We start from the raw sequence: 15660 nt of genomic DNA, 5'->3' as shown, positions 1-15660 counted from the left end.
CCGAAGAGATGCGTGTGCTCTGGGAAAAGGGGGCGTGGACACGCAAAAGCGGCGTGTCCTTCAGTGTAGTTTACTACTCCTTATGCACATTTTGCACTACAATAGTAGGACCCCTTATACTCTCTAGTACTGGTGCCCCTTTCACATTATAGCACACTGAATGACCCAAAATGCACATTATAGCACACAGTATGAACCGAAATTCACATTATAGCACCCGGCATGAGCTGAAATTTACATTGTAGCACACAGAATGAGCCGAAATTCACATTGTAGCATACAGAATGAGCCGAAATTCACATTATGCCACATGCAATGAGACAAAATTCAGGGAGAGTGACAGCAGGGACAGGGAAAGTGACAGAGAGACAGGGAAAGTGACAGCAGGGACACAAGGACAGGGAGAGTGACTGAGAGACAGGGAAAGTGATAGCAGGGACAGTGAGAGTGACAGGGAAAGTGACAGCAGGGACATAGGGACAGGGAGATTGACAGAGGGACAGGGAAAATGACAGCAGGGACAGTGAGAGTGACAGGGAAAGTGACAGCAGGGACATAGGGACAGGGAGATTGACAGAGGGACAGGGAAAGTGACAGCAGGGACAGTGAGAGTGACAGGGAAAATGACAGCAGGGACATAGGGACAGGGAGAGTCACAGAGGGACAGGGAAAGCGACAGCAGGGACATAGGGAGAGTGACAGAAGGACAGGAAAGTGACAGCACGGACATAGGGACAGGGAAAGTGACAGCAGGGACATAGGGACAGGAAGAGTGACAGAGGGACAGGGAAAGTGACAGCAGGGACAGGGAGAGTGACAGAGGGACAGGGAAAGTGACAGCAGGGACATAGGGACAGGAATAGTGCAGAGGGACAGGGAAAGTGACAGCAGGGACATAGCGACAGGGAGAGTGACAGCGAGAGGGACAGCATGAGCATACAGTAGGGACTAGGGAGAGAGAAAGGCAGCAGGGTAAGATTACCTATTTAGCAGCTGCGGTGCATGAGGAGGCTGTGGTCGGCGCAGGGCGGAGGAGGCTGTGGTCTTTGGAGATGTTGCGGAGGTGCAGAGGAGGACCGAGGGCAGCGGTGGTGCAACGTAGGAGGAGGCTGTGGTCGGCGGCCTTTGGTGCAGCACTGGCTCCTATGATGACCGTGGCGCTACTATTTAAAATCTGCCGTGGACCGGCACCCAATCTTGAGCGGCCGCTCTCTGGTCTGCCTGCTCCCCAGCCTCCCCTCTCATCTCAATAGAATGGAGGAGTGCGCGAGTCCACGCCTCCGCTTCCCCTGTGTGCGTGTCGCGTGCCCCCGCCCATCACCATGTAAATGGAGGCATGACGCAAGTCCACCCCCCCCCCCCCCCCCGAGTCACGGCACACCCCTGTCTTTAGGGGTGTGTGAGTGATGCAGCAGGGGGAGGAGGGATCAGCGCAGGACATGTGGCTCCAACCCGGATGAGCAGAGAGCGCCGCGGGTGCCTCACTTTTTTTTTTGGTACACTCAGCACTCATAAGCAGCTGCCTAATGGTAGCGCCGGCCCCGGGTAACATGCAGGAGCCTAATCGCGTCTGGGGAGGTGTGGGTAACTATCTTGCTGGAGCCCAATCGTGGGTGGGAGAGTGGGAAACAAGCGGGGGCCCAATCGTGGGGGTAGGGGGGGATCAGGTAATTAGACGCAGGAGCCGAGCCCAGTTGCAGGGGGATTGGGTAACATGTTGGGAAACCAAACGGACCAGGGGGAAGAGGGAAAAATTATGCGGGTGCTCCTGTCATGCAGGAGACTGATCGAGGGGGGGAGCTGGTAACAAGATAAAGGAAGAGGGGGGGAGGCAACATGTGGGAGCCCAATTGGGGGGGGTGAAATCTAGTAACAAGATGCAGGAGGGGGGGATGCAACATGTGGGAGCCGAATTGCGGGGGGGAATCTAGTAACAAGATGCAGGAGGGGGGAGGCAACTTGTGGGAGCCGAACTGCGGGGGAGGGGGAGAGAATCTAGTAAGATGCAGGAGGGGGGGGGATCTAGTAACAAGGTGTAGGAGTGGGGGGAGGCAACATGTGGGAGCCGAATCGCGGGGCGAAGAGGAGCTGCTAGTAACAAGATGCGGGAGGGGGGGGGAGGCAGCGGGAGCCCAATTGCCGGGGGGGGCAGGTGACGGGATACAGGAGGGGGGGGGGAGGCAGCGGGAGCCCAATTGCCGTAGGGGGGGGCAGGTGACGGGATACAGGAGGGGGGGGAGGCAGCGGGAGCCCAATTGCCGTGGGGGGGGGGCAGGTGATGGGATACAGGAGGGGGGGGAGGCAGCGGGAGCCGAATAGCCGTGGGGGGGAGCAGATGACAAGATGCAGGAGGAGGAGGCAGTAGGTATGGTTATCAGATGCGGGATCTCATGGAGAGGGGGAGCGCGGACAATTTGCAGGAGCCGATCGTGGGGAGGAGGGCGGGGGGAGCATCGGAGCGGGTGACTCACCTTCGTAAGCCCAAACTCGGGGGGGTACGCCGGAGCGGCCATCATGACGCGGGAGACAGTTGCGGGGGGAGCGCCAGTGCCAACTCGTAAGGATGATGTGGTGTGGGACCACTCGGGAGCACATGCGCCGCCCAGCACAGCAGCCTGATTGTACATTCCACTCTGTGGGGCAGCACCGTGGTGGTACGTACGTGTATAATGCCGAGTGCTGCTATCGCAAGGGGGGGGGGGGGGGGGAGGGGGGGAGGGGGGGCGGCAGGGTTGTGACTTGGTGGGTGCCCACGATCTGCTCCTCCTCTCACAGAATAGGAGGAGTTTGGCTAAGCTGGAGCATTCTCTCTTTCATTTACTTGTGCGGTGCCGCCCTCCAGTGGTCGCCGCCCATAGGCAGCTGCCTAAACTGCCTAGTGGTAGCGCCGGCCCTGCTTACCGGGAATTATGATTGGCGTGCCTGAGGCACGTGAAGCATAATCCCCAATAAGTGACGGGTTTCAGGGCTATTTGGATAGCCCCTGTCTATGGTTCAAGCCAGTGCTTCCTGAGATATTTACCTCACCCCACGTTCCTCATGTTCAGATGGCTTCCATGTAAGTATTTCAACCTACCCCTCCCGCAGCCTAACCCTAACCTCCCCCTCCCCCACACCCTAAGGCTAATACCCCCTCTGGTTCCTATCCTTAACCCCAACCATTGGACACATTAGATTACATGATGGTCGACATGAGTTGTTGTTTTTTTATTCTTTTTTTTCCAACTTTTTCATACTTTACTATCCACATGGGTTCCAATGTAATTACACCAAATACACTGTAGTTTTATTTTGACAACTAATAGACTTCTATAATGTTTTCCTATATTAGTTCGGCTTTTTTGGGGGTGCGGGCAGGTTTACCCATTTTCTCCTATACAGTGCATGTGGAAAGTATTCACAGCGCTTCACTTTTTCCACATTTTGTTATGTTACAGCCTTATTCCAAACTGGAATAAATTAGTTATTTCCCTCAAAATTCTACACACAATACCCCATAATGACAACGTGAAAAAAGTGTTTTTTGAGATTTTTGCAAATTTATTAAAAATAAAACTAAGAAATCACATGTACATAAGTATTCACAAACTTTGCTCAATACTTTGTTGATGCACCTTTGGCAGCAATTACAGCATCAAGTCTTTTTGAATATGATGCCACAAGCTTGGCACACTTATCTTTGGGCAGTTTCACCCATTACTCTTTGCAGCACCTCCCATGCTCCATCAGGTTGGATGTGAAGCATTTGTGCACAGCCATTTTCAGATCTCTCCAGAGATGTTCAATCGGATTCAAGTCTGGACTCTGGCTGGGCCACTCAAGGACATTCACAGAGTTGTCCTGAAGCCACTCCTTTGATATCTTGGCTGTGTGCTTAGGGTCGTTGTCCTGCTGAAAGATGAATCATCACCCCAGTCCGAGGTCAAGAGCGCTCTGGAGCAGGTTTTCATCCAGGATGTCTCTGTACATAGCTGCATTCCACTTTCCCTCTATCCTGACTAGTCTCCCAGTTCCTGCCGCTGAAATACATTCCCAGAGCATGATGTTGCCACGACCATGCTTCACTGTAGGGATGGTATTGGCCTGGTGATGAGTGGTGTCTGGTTTCCTCCAAACATGACGCCTGGCATTCACGCCAAAGAGTTTAATCTTTGTCTCATCAGACCAGAGAATTTTGTTTCTCATGGTCAGAGGCCTTCAGGTGCATTTTGGCAAAGCCCAGTCGTGCTGCCATGTGCTTTTTACTAAGGAGTGGCTCTGTTTGGACACTCTACCGTACAGGCCTAATTGGTGGATTGCTGCATAGATGGTTGTCCTTCTGGAAGGTTCTCCTCTCTCCGCAGAGGAATGCTGTAGCTCTGACAGAGTGACCATCGGGTTCTTGGTCACCTCCCTGACTAGGGCCCTTCTCACCCGATCGCTAAATTAAGCTGCAGGAACATCTCAAGGATGATCAGTGGAAACAGATGCAACTGATCTCAATTTTGAGCTTCATGGCAAAGGCTGTGAATACTTATGTACATATGATTTCTTAGGTTTTTTTTTTTTCTTTTTAATAAATTTGCAAAAATCTAAAAAAAACTTTTTTTTTCGCATTGTCATTATGGTGTATTGTGTGTAGAATTGTGAGGGAAAAATGAATTTATTCTAGTTTGGAATAAGGCTGTAACATAATAAAATGTGGAAAAAGTGAAGTGCTGTGAATACATTCCGGATGCACTGTACGTATCTCTGGTTTTGCTGGTTAGAATTATTGCGTAAATCCCATTTTCGCCATATTAGAAATGGATAGGTGCGAAAAATGGGAGCAGATCGTGTGATAACTTAAGCTGTGATCATGGATCGCATTATTGTGGCTAATTGGATACCCCCCTTACATTGTTATCCAGTTACATGTTTATTCATTAAAAATAATTAAAATGAAACAGTCTATTCTGAACTATTTTTTCCTCCTATTCTGATGGGGATATCCAATTAGCTGCGATAACGCTATCCACGCTTGCTGATAAAGTTATCGCACCTATCGGCTGAAAAAAATGCTTATCGCAGGTATGCACGCTCCTGTTTTTCAGCCTATTCTATTAGATAATAGCAAAAAATGGGTGACCTGCGATGTGTTAACCAGCGAATAGTGCTGGTAACAAATGGGGAAATCTGCCTATACCCCCCAAAATGCTATATTAGAAGGTATAATCCAAATATTTTGGGGACTTAAAATGTGTTAAATGGCTGCAATGGGTATGGGTCATTGGGTCGACATGCATTAGGTCGGCAGTCATTAGGTCGACACCTGAAATATGTTGACACAGTCATTAGGTCGACATGAGGTTTTTTTTGGTGTAGTTTTCATCGTAGAGTGACGGAAAACCCCAATTAGTGCACCGTGTCCCCTCGCGTGGCTTGCTTCACTCGTCATGCTTCGGGCAAGGTACCTTGCTGCGCTTGGCACAGGTTACTATTCCCAATCGTAGTCCACGTGGATCGTTAAGTATGAAAAAGTAAAAAAAAAAGTAAAAAATGAATTTTTCCATGACCTTTTTCCATGTCGACCTAGTGACCATGTCGACTTAGTGACCATATCGACCTAATGCATGTCGACCAATAGTGGTCGAACCTAATGACTGTCGACCTAAGTGTGGTCGACCTAATGACCGTACACCGCTGCAATATCTATTTTTTTTTTACATAAAAGAATGCACAAAATATTGCGGCTAACTGTATCTGTTTCACCATATTTTGTCACATCAGGGGCCATTTTATGAGATAGATTTACCACTCTTGGGTGTGCGGTCACACTCTGATATAAGCATACCTTGGGTGGTTGAAAGTGCTGTATACTGTACATACAGGGAGAGATTAAGAGAAGAGTGAGCCCGTGTGAGTTTTCGTGCCGTCCCTTTCCTCTCTGGCAGCGGTCTACTGCACTTGCGCAGGTCTCCAGGAACATCGCAATAGTGCCTCATTTCTGGGAACATCTCTACTACTGCACATGCGCAAATCACCGGTAAAATGGCCACCAAACCATTTTCCTGTTGATTTCTGTCTGCAGTGTTGGCCACCAAGGGCAGTTTAAGGTCTCAATGACACAAGTCGCGGTGACTCGTGTTATCTGCTGCACAATACTGTGAAACACAAAAGGTGCTGTGATGATACCATTGACTGTGCCACACCCCTTGCACATCCCACTTGCGTTTCTACACACCAGCATATCCTGGATAAAAAGTTGGCAAGTATAATATTTACTAAATATTCAGAAAACATGAAACTCATTCACAAGCGAATTAATGATTCAGCTTTATCAGATTAATTTGCTATCTTGGTTAATCTGGTCATTTACTTCTGTGTCTTTTGCTGGGCATACACTGTGAGATAAAATGTCTGTCAGACCAAAAGACATTTTATCTGGCAGCCGTAACCCATCAGATTTCATAGCCATACACTCAGTGCCAGATTAAGGTCCACATGGGCCTGGAGCTGAAATTTATGAAGGGCCTATTGTGTACTGCAATGGTATGTGTGACTAGCACTGTGGGGAAGTGACTTCTGATGTGGGGTAGTGGTCTGAACCATTAGGTGTGGCTAGCATCATGGAGGGCACTGCTAAAGCCTACCGTCAACCACTTCAATCTCTTTCCCCACTTTGCCTAAATTAAGTATGCACCACTTGTATTGTTGAACACTAAATATTTTTTTTTTAATTAAAGTACAATGGGACAGTTAAGATGGGTACACACTGAGTGCTATGTCATCTGATCCAGCGGATCTGACCAACATTTTGATCAATTCAGCACATATCGGGCAGCAGTGAAAGCAAGACGTCTCTTGCTGCAGAAGTGATCCGAGCTGCATCCTAGTATGCATCATCGGATCTCTCACCTACCATTGGATGGCTTGTGGCACCCATGGTGCTGCACAAGCCATCTGTCACAGAAGCCAGGAAGTTTCTGTCCAACGATGGAGATCCCTGGCCTCTACCAACCCCTTAAACACAGAGTTCCTACCTTCATCGCAAGACAACGTTTGTATATGCACGTAACGGGTCCTGGGCATGCGCAGATTACTGATAATCGGTACTTTGCACATGATAGCGCACCTCCATCCACATCTGGATGAACCCCCATGTCACGATTACCCAACCATGTCACGATGTAGTACCCCGATGCACATTATGCCACGTCATACTGCTGCCGATATACAGTATGCCACATTGTAATACTAGCGATACACATTACAGTAAGTCACATTGAAAAACAGAAGCCACTATATCAACGGATTTGCTGTATCAATCCAAGTTAGAACCCCCCCACTCAGCAGTTGTGGAACTGCATGTCACAATAGATCTGCTGGGCATCAGCCAGATTGACAGCATTTGGCACACATCTCAGCCACTTGTAGCGGTGTGTATCTGTGTGTGTGTGTAGGGAGGGCTTGGTGTAGCATATGAGCTTAAAAGCTTTCTCAAGTATGTGCCCCAGAGGGTACCACACTCCTCACGCTTTAAGTCCACAACTGGATTGAGCCATCACCCTAGTCATAGAAATACAGAATTAGATGGCAGATAAGAACCACTTAGTCCATCTAGTGGGCCCATGTACACAAGAACACTAAATTTAGTTTTTGTCTGGAGTCATTTAACCTACCCAAATATTTTTGGGGTGGAAGGAAACCAACCCAAGTATGGGGATAATATACAAACTCCACACAGAGCCATAGGGGATATCCATATAGCCCCGGTTTTTTACCGGGGCTAATTGTCCCACCGGGGGCTATCTAATTAGCCCCGATAAGCTGCAGCACGCGCCGGCTTATCAGGGATTTTGTTTCGCCTGCCTCCGACAGGCGAAGCAGAATCCCCGGAAACAGCCCCGTTTTCGTCTGAAAATGGGGCTGTTTCACCCGAAAACACACAGGTTTCACTGAACCTGTGTGTTTTCGGGAGAAAATATTTTTTTTATACGCGAATTAACAGGATAGCCTGTAAAAAAAATAAATCTGTGAAACATCGGAAAAAAAGTCAGATAAACGGGCGAAAACGGACCCAATGTTTTAACGGGGATAATTGGATATCCCCCATAGTGGGAATGGAACCCATGACCTCAGTGCTGTGAGGCAGTAATGCTAACCACTACACAATCCGTTCTGGTACTTGAAGCTGCTTTTATACTGTGGTAAGCCAGCTAATGCTGCTTCTCTGCAGCAGCACTCGTGCCTTGATGGGGGGGGGGGGGGGGGGGTAGAAGCAGCTGGATAATGTCAAAGTAGGACTGAAGCTGGGAGGCGACAGCCAAGCCAAGGTCTGGCGAATGGACGGGGACTGACACAGCCAGTCGAGAACATATTGGCCCCGTTCATTAGGACCCCCTCATTTTAAAAAATCAATTTGCTACCCATCTACATATTGTGTAAAAGTAAAGAGTAAACAGCTATACAGTAAGTGGATAAACCATAGGCGCTCAACACTAGTTTTGGTGGCTCAATGCAGCTTTGTAAAGGGCTCATGCACCAGAATGAACTATAGCTGTCCTATAAAAGACCAGTGGGACGGCCAGCATACCGTAGGTAAGAATCAATCAAGCTAATACCCCTCTCAGACTGGCAGCAATAATGCGGGTTATTGCATGTGAATGTGCAGCAACCCGGTTTGCGGTACAAGTGGCCAGTTGAAATAATCTGAGTCAAGTGACTCAGTATTTCAATTTGGGTAGCGAGCAGTGTTGAACATGGGTTCAACACCGCTCACGGGGGGTAATTCCAAGTTGATCGCAGCAGGAAAGTTTTTAGCAGTTGGGCAAAACCATGTGCCCTGCAGGGGGGGCAGATATAACATGTGCAGAGAGAGTTAGATTTGGGTGTGGTGAGTTCAATCTGCAATCTAAATTGCAGTGTAAAAATAAAGCAGCCAGTATTTACCCTGCACAGAAACAAAATAACCCACCCAAATCTAACTCTCTCTGCACGTGTTATATCTGCCCCCCTGCAGTGCACATGGTTTTGCCCAACTGCTAAAAAAATTCCTGCTGCGATCAACTTGGAATTACCCCAACGGTGCGGTGTGAACAGGTAAGGTGGGTCGATGTGACCTGGACCCGTTCACACCAAAGAAAAAGGCGGTGCCTGGAGATCATCTGATCTCCATGTGACGTCACCAACCCAGCAGTAAGCCGGGTCTGGCCGCCTGCCTGAAAGGGCTCACACCAAGTCGCACCCGAGAAGGACTTTTGTACAAACCCCGGGTGCGACTCGGCATTTGCTGTCTGAAAGCAGTAGTACAGTGCTGAAGACTCTCACAGTGACTTTTTCATGCTGGTGCCATATGAGTCACAACGTATCACTGGGCTCTATCCCAGAAGTGATGTGACATCATCAAGTGTTTCTTACAGCAGCCACTCAAAATGCAATGTTCATAAAAGCCTGCTCCATTAGAAAATTACATCATCATGGCCCCACCCCCCTTTACAATGCTGGAAATCTCTGCATTGTAAAGCAGGTGGTGGGGCCATGATGACACGTTCACACTATCGTGCACTCATGCTGTCCACTTCTGCTGCTCAATGCACCTTGCCTCAATAACCTGGCTGGCTGGCACCAGTAGTCGCCAGTATGCACTGACCTGTGAATAGGTTCTTTGGGAATGCGTGTAAACTTAATGTCATCTCACTTTCCTCCTGCTACAGCCCACTGTGGCTCTTCAAGCAGCTGCAGTACTTAGCAGTATTCCAGCACCACTTGCTATAGGGTGGAGGGGCGGTGCTTTGGGTAGTTGGGGGCGGGGCTTTGAGAACCCGTTGTGATGGGCGGTGCTTTGGGCAGTAGTGACTGATACAGGGCTTTCTGCAGACAAAACTAATGGGCGGGGCTTCAGGTGGCTGGGGGCGGAGCTTCGAGTGGCTATGGAGGAGCTTCGGGCGGCTATGACAGGGCTTAGCAGCCAGAGTGGGCAGAGCTTTGGCAGTGCAGGGGAAATGGGTGAGTCAGCTGGGGGCGGGGTTTTGAGAAGGCAAAGTTAGTGTGCACTGTGCAGGCCGTCTGTCTGACAACCTCGGGTAAATGTTTGCTTTTCCTTTCGGTCACTCGATGTGCAGCTTTGAATGGCCATGGGTGAATGGGCTGACGTTCTTTTGATAGCTGCTGGTGGTGATAGTAAACAAATTCCTGTCAACACTGCAGTGATCTCTCTGGGCCTATTTTCACTGGGGGCCTGAAGCTGCAGCTCCACCCGTCAGGGCCGTCTTTTCGTATGGGCTCAATGGGCTCTTGCCCAAGGGCCCCATGAGTATAAGGGCCCTAGGCTAATAGCTGAGGGTCCCCTCTTTCCAGGGGTACCAGATTTTTGAAAATCGGCCCTAGGAAACCAGAGATATCCGACTTCAAAGCAGTGGTCCCCATCCAAGCCTGATAGTTGCTCTTCCAAGCCAGATATCTTAGGTTCTGTCAGACATAGAGTTTTTCCGAGGGTATACTCCAAATGCTGGGACTCTCCCCTTTCAGTGGACAATGGCAACTTGGCCCTACTATGCCCAGAACCAGAGATATCCGCCTTCAAGCAGCTGGTCCCTGCTCCAGCTCCACACGCCTGGTATGCAGTTTTATATTTTCATTGGAGGACTGCTCTAGTTCCTGAACTCTGATCTACAAGTCCCCAGCAACTCCTGAAAGGTGGGTCTCTATAGTTTTTTATCCTATTAAAAGCTAAGAAATCTATTACCAGGAACTTGAGATATCTGCAGTCAAGCAAGCTGCCCTCCCACCAGAAAATGATAAATATTAAGCCGCACACCATCCACTCCTCCCCTACGTATTAAACATGCCCTACCACCCTGAAAGTCACGTACCAGGGCCACTTCATCCAGCACAATGCCCCATTCTACAGTTTAGTGTTCTCCCTCCCGCCCCATCTGTGCAGTAAAGGAGTAATTAGCAGAAATTACTGCTCCAGGTTCTACATGCTTAGCGGAAGATAGATCACCCCCTACCGCCCGCTGCCACTGAAAGCACCCCCCACCCCTACTTCTGGAGGATGGGTAGGGGCCCCAGTGTGTTGCTGTGCCCAGGGGCCCACACTACTGTTAAGACGGCCCTGCCACCCGCCCCATTGTTAATCCGACCCTGCATACACTGTAAGATATTTCACAGTGTATTGCCACACAATATTTGGTTTCCTCTCCTGGGGAGGAGCCATTTCTCCATACCTCCCCTTTGAATGAACAGGGGAAATGATGGGCGGTTGCATACACTGTTAGATGCTGCCGACCCAGGGCCAATTTAACAATGGGGCGGATGGAGCTTCAGCTCCAGGTCTCCCCATAAAACTAGGCCCATCATCATGGCAGCATGATGATGACCAGCCATTAGCTGGCCACATAGTTGGCCATAAATCATAACTATTAAGAATATATTTCTATTTTTCTCACAAAATGATGCAATTTGTATATTTTTACATAATTAGGAAGACATTGGGGCTTCTATTGTAGGGGGTTTACTCGCCCATATGGCTCTGACCACACCCACACAGCACTTGTCACATGTCCCCGATTCTTACAATAGGCCCCTGAATATCTTCAGTCCCAATCCCGTGTGGCCCTTAATCGGCCCTGTGCCGACCAATTACCAGATTCAACATGTCCGACAGGCCGATACTGCTCAGCCGTGACAGGATGTGGTTACATGACCAGCGGTCAGGAGACTGCCTGTCACAATACCGACGCCGGGATCCCGAAACCTCAATAGCCCGCTGGTCGGCATGCCATTTAAGACACCCATAGGGTGGGAAAAGAACCTGTGGTGAGCGCAGCAAGCCACCGAGCCCACAGTTATCAGCCTGATCAGCTGATTATGAGCTGATCAGGCCGAGTACTGAACAGTGTATCATATCTCCCAACATTTGACGCAGCCAAAAAGGGGGCATTGATTTTGGCAAAAGGGGTGTAGCTTCGTGGTAATGCCACAATCACGTGCCATGACTCCCATTTTCATTGCTGTGGCGGCATGCCCAGCACTCAAGCTGGCTGTGTCCCCTGTCCCTGTCTCCTGGCAAGTAGATGCTGTACACATGTGCACAGCATCTGTTCACTACTGCTCTGCTGAACAGAGCAGCTAGTTAGAGGGGGCCCCCAACTCCCCCCCCTGCCACGGAACACTGTGGCCTACAGGTGGGACTGTGGGACAGTCCCAGACAATCATGACTGTCCCGTGAAAATTGGGACAGTTGGGAGGTGGTGTATGCCTAGCATTACTGAAACTTTAGTAAAGGGAGACCCAGTATAAAGAGGGACAGATACTGAGTGACCAAAAGCAGATATACAGTATTGTAGAAGTTTCCATCTCTGTATCCCAAGTCTCCCTATATCTGTTTTTCTCCTGCAAGCCCCAAAGAAAGGCCTTACAGGCTGGTGCGGTATATCTTAGAAAGTCATCGCTGTAGTGTCGACATGCTCAAAATGATCAGCATTTATCATGATGACACTGATGACATGTCAACATGTTTAGAATGTCCATAAAATGTCCCTCGTAGTTCTGTGGTGACTTACCTGGCACGGCAGTTCCGGCGGCAACAAAAGTGTCTGGGTCAGGCATTCAGCTGATGAAGACTTTGGCGGAGCCAGCTACACTTCCAGATGTGACTAACGCTAACCCGAACCACCCAGTGCCTAAAACTAAACTCTTTTTCCTCTTCATATCCCTCCACTTCAGAATCTAACCCCACCCCTCCTCTGCCAGACCGTTCCAACATGTTCAATGTCTACATTTTACACTGTCAACATAACAACTGTCAACATTGTCAGCATTTTTACTACATCCCCTTACAGGTTCTATGTGTGCAAAAGGGGAAGAGAAAAGAAGACTCTTTTGTGGGTGCACTCTTGTATATCTTGAAGTCTCAGAAGAAACAATAGTTTTATATTTAAAATATAATTTTATTAACAATATCAATAAAATAAAATAGTAGTTGGATATACGAACAAGTAAAAGAAAAGAAAAACAGGAACAAATAGTACTAGCATAAATGCTTAATAACGGTTCCAAAACTGTCTGGGTTTCAAATACAGATTTGCCACAACTGACTGCCTGAAAATGAATAATCCTAAACTAATGCAAGTCGGTAAACAAAAGCACCTCAATGATATTAGTGATTTTTGTAGGCTATGATTTCTTTGCCACTTGTGTTGAAAAAAAGGGATAGAAAAGGCTGAATAGACAAGATGAATCTGCTGTCAGTGTTAAGGGGGGTACTCACGGGAGAGATGTGTGCTGAGCGATCTTAACACAGACCGCTCAGCACACATCTCTCACCCCGCTCAGCACAGCGCGATGTGCTGAGCGAGGGGGAAAGCCGACGGGGGGCCGCTCACTTCACACAACGGTGAAGTGAGCGACTCGCTAGATTGAGCCTGCATGCAGGCTCAATCTAGCATCGGCGATAGCGATGCGCGGGGCCGCGCATCGCTATCGCTGGAGGGCATACACACGGCAGATCCGTGCTTAAAATCTAAGCAATCTAGCAAGATTGCTTAGATTTTAAGCACGGATCTCTCCGTGTGTACCCCCCTTAAGACGCTGAGCATGACTGTCCAAATCATCTACTGAACTGAGTATTCCTCAATAGTCTCCCACTTGAGTACTAACTCAGCCCAACACTGCTTAGCTTCCAAGATCGGAAGGATTCGGGCGTTGCCAGTGTGGTATGAAAGTAGAAGGAATATCCAATGTTGATGGGCTCTGGAATCACTGCTGAGAGTTCACGAATATTGTTGTAGAAAATAGAATAGGTAGTAGATGGGAGAGGAAAATAGGGGTTCTGCTGCCAATGTTAGACAGGGATGGATATCTCTTAATCAATGGTGAGAGTCCTGAAAAATAGGTAAATGTAAGAAGAACGAGAGAAACGTGGAAAGAATTGATTTGAACCAAAATGGCTCTCACTAGCAACCTATGGTAGATTCTGGCAGAACGCTAGAAAAAACCTAATGATATAAATGAAATATTGTCTCAAAGGACAAATAGAGAATTAATGGGTCTAGGAGAGATTTGTAATGCTAATTTAACCAGAAATGGTTGTCCAAATATGCGGTTCACACTATACAAATAGATATCCTATGTCTTCCAACATATCATTGGTGTAACTGAAAGAATGGAAAAATGGCTAGAAAATAGCTAATTTGTAACAACAGCTCTATAAAGGAAGATGAATTGTAACTTTAATATAGTTCTATGAAAAGATTGCAAAAGGAGTGACTAGATAGCTAACAATTCTAATTCTATGAATAAGCTATAAAAAAAAAAAAAAGGTCAATTTTAGAAAAAAGAGAGACTTTGGTTATAATAAACCAGTAACATATAATTAATATGCAATATGGCTGAAAAGTAGCTAACAGCTCTATAACAGAAAGATGGAAAATAATAAATTGCAACGGTGATGACGTTTTATATGAAGCCCAGGTTCCAATAGCAAAGGATAACTTAAAGGAATATGGTATTTTAGAATGGAAAAAGATTTTTTTCACAATACACAAGCTGTCAATAAGGAAGTCCTTTTAGAAAAAAGAGACTAATGGCCGTAATGGACCAGATATAAATCACATGAAGCACGCTGCGGTAGTCGGCCACTGGTTAGGATAAGATTTGGTGCAGACAGAAGACGTCCGTGGAAAGGTCCGTCGCTGAAGCACACTGCGGTAGTGGAATGCCGTGTGACCGCTGGGCTGAATATTGCACGGCTGTCAAAGTCTGTGTTAGAGGTCTTAAGATGCGATGTCAGGTACCCCGTTGTGGAAGCGCATAGCGGACGGGAGATGCCGGGTAGACGCTGGACTGGATGAGACGGGGCTGAACGAAGCTCAGGCAGGCAGAGGACGGCTGTGTCCCCGGACAGTGGGTGTATGGAAGATGCGTTTCGCCCGTTCACCGGGCTTGGTCACTTCCTGTTACGTAATGGGCTCGTATGGGCTTTATCTTGGAGAGAGCTGGCAAATGTCCAATCAATGAGGGGGTGTGTCATCCCGTATTGGGATTGTTGCACAGATGTAGTTGCTTTTCTAAATCAATTACACTCCATCCTTATTTAGCTTTCAATCCGGGGCCCATTTCACAAAAGCGAGCATAAAGAGAACAAACAAACAAATTAGTGTCTATTAAAATGAAATTTAAAGATTAATAAAACGATTAGATGGCAGTATATTGGATCTGCGAGTGCGATGTAAATTGGACACATACATATATATTGACATATATATATCAGCATTCACATATGTCCAGGGTAAAAGGAGACGTTCAGAACGTTAAAAACTTTGGGGTGTGTTGGTAACAAAGCATAATTTAATTTAATTCAAATTAAAGGCAGGGCACGTATCGGAAAGAGAGGGGATAGACAAATGGAGATGCATAAATTGCGGTCGTGTAAATTTGCAAAAAAGGGAGGAAAACTGGCACAAAAGGTAATAGTTTGTATTAAATAAGAACATTTAATTGGAGTATTGATCTAAAGTATTTATCTATAGCTCCTTTCATCATTCTGATAAAATATGGTTTAATAATCACTTTTAGAAGAGTTTAAAGGGCCAGAAGGTGTGCAAAAATTTGAATATAAATAAGTAAAGTAAGTAAAATAAAACTGAATTGTATGGAGATTGTGTGTGAAGGTGATGAGGTGTGGAAAATAAAACT

The 15660-nt window shown here is 47.5% G+C and overlaps 1 pseudogene; it reads right to left on the bottom strand.

Annotated features, from left to right (window-relative positions):
* Positions 1 to 13574: 13574 nt before the first annotated feature.
* On the bottom strand, positions 13575 to 13693 carry LOC134949802 (5S ribosomal RNA; annotated as a pseudogene).
* Positions 13694 to 15660: the final 1967 nt, after the last annotated feature.

This window comes from Pseudophryne corroboree, chromosome 1 (assembly GCF_028390025.1).
Source record: "Pseudophryne corroboree isolate aPseCor3 chromosome 1, aPseCor3.hap2, whole genome shotgun sequence".
In the NCBI taxonomy this organism is placed as follows: domain Eukaryota; kingdom Metazoa; phylum Chordata; class Amphibia; order Anura; family Myobatrachidae; genus Pseudophryne; species Pseudophryne corroboree.
This window is presented reverse-complemented; position numbering and strand designations above follow the sequence as displayed.